Source organism: Elephantulus edwardii, unplaced genomic scaffold (assembly GCF_000299155.1).
Source record: "Elephantulus edwardii isolate Elephantulus edwardi_28Jun2011 unplaced genomic scaffold, EleEdw1.0 scaffold00277, whole genome shotgun sequence".
NCBI lineage: Eukaryota > Metazoa > Chordata > Mammalia > Macroscelidea > Macroscelididae > Elephantulus > Elephantulus edwardii.
Window position 1 is genome coordinate 2,913,455 of NW_006400027.1, and position 2,121 is coordinate 2,915,575.

Below are 2,121 nucleotides of genomic sequence, written 5' to 3' on the forward strand. Positions count from 1 at the left end.
AGGGCTGCTAATTGTCCATTTTCTTCACCATACACAGAAACAAAAAATAACTTTTAATATACACAGTCAGGTATGAAATGTCATTCTCTAATTTTGGCAAGTATTGCCAAGGAAAACAAGCTGTTGAGTGACCAATGCAAAAGACATTATGCCACAGTAGACCGAAACAAAACATTTATTTCATGTGTAAGTGGTTTCAAAGGGAAGCTAAAGTTCAGACTGCTTTCTTGGTTTTCCTTTTTGCTTCCTCTTTTAGTGGGTCTGGATTCATTCTTTGGGATCTTATGGCCATGTTGCACATGCATCAGTGGCATAATATTCTGGACCATAGCAGTTTTCATACAAACCAATATTTTCATATGCATTTCTTCTCCAGGAAAAGGAGTTAACAATCTAAAGAATAACACATACATTGTTTTAACAATCCAAAGAATAACACAGACATTGTTTCCAGTGTGATTCAGTAATTGGGAGGTTTTGCAAGATTGGTTAATATCAGGATATTAATGTGAATTAAAATATATAGGAGAAATTCCTTCAGAGATACCCACTTCCAAATCTTTCCACGCAAGATCCTTACACTCTTGACTCCACATTTTGCTCTCATTCTTTTTTCCTTTCGGTTTGCTCTTTCCTCCTCTGTGTGCACCAGTGCTACAGACTAATTGCCACTTACTAACCACCTGTCCTCTCTCAGATTTGAAGAATTTGCTGACTGTTCACAGCATCTTTACCTAATAAGAGACAACACTGTGAATATTAGTAGTAGACTATAACAAGGCAAAGAAATCTGGGCTTAGCTAACATCTCTATTTCTGGTATTGCTTTGTGATACCTGGGAATTCTACAGTCTCTCTAAGCCTTAATTTCCTTTTCCATGAAAATGAGAACCCTCTATTATTAATAGGGTCATTATAAATTATACTCAACAAAATGACACCCAACATCAACAGCACTATCACAGTATATTGATATAATTAAATAAGTTAATACATGTAAAGCATTTTGTTAAACCCTGCTCTATAGAGAACATGTAATAAATATTGGCAGATGGTCTTACAAAAATCTCTTGCCATAGTGGATAACATGTCAAACTGCTAACCAAATGTCCAGAAATTTGAATACACCAGCTGCTCCACTAGGTAAAAGATGAGAAGTGTCCTCCAAAAAAGAGTGATGGGCTCAGAAATATGATGGAGTAGACATTAGTGAGTTTGGATTTCTTGAGGGTATTTTTAAATTATTTTTTCTTTTTCTTTTTTTATTTCTTGGTTTTTAACCATCATTCATCAGTCAGTTTGGCCTAAATGGTAGCTAGTTATCATTACTGGTAATTCAAGTATCAGCAGGGTTACTCATGATGAACAGGATTACTAGTAGAATTAAGGTTAGCTGATGGTCAACTTCCAAAAACGTAGCCAATGGAAGCTCAGTACATCACAAAGGACTACTGTCTTATATAATGTTGGACGATGAATCCTCAAAATGCACAGGACCAGGGAATGTTATTTCTGTTGTGTATAGGGTCCCCATGAATTTGGCAATGAACAACAGCAACAACAAATTCAATTGCCATTATGTAGAACAGTTAACACTTTATTGCAAACCTCCATGTGTAACTCTATGGGCAGGTAAGGAACCATCAAGAATAAAACTACCTAGAATAATATGCTGCCCTTCTGCATCTGGTTGTTCCTAAAGAGTCTAGGGAATTTCTTTGTATACAACTATTAAATAGATAATAGATAAAAGATGGAGATTTTGAGCTACCAAATTATGCTTGGCTATTAAGATGCATTCCTCTTGAAATGCAGATTATTCTAGTGAGACATATGAGAAATAAATATCCTATTTCAAAATGTAAATGGTAGACCAAGAGCCACAGAGATAAGTGCTATCACCAGACTATCTCATGGTGAGAACAATGTGAATGTCTTTGTTGATCTATAAACTCCCCTAAAATAAAAATAAAAGCAAAATGAGATCTAGAAACTGCTATGCTGGGTTTGTAAAAAATAAACTGACAGTCGATATGCTTGACTTAGTGAAACAACAATTTTTAAAATGCCAACATTTTGCATGAGGCATCTGGTTGTTGACAGAATTACCTTTTTTTTTTTT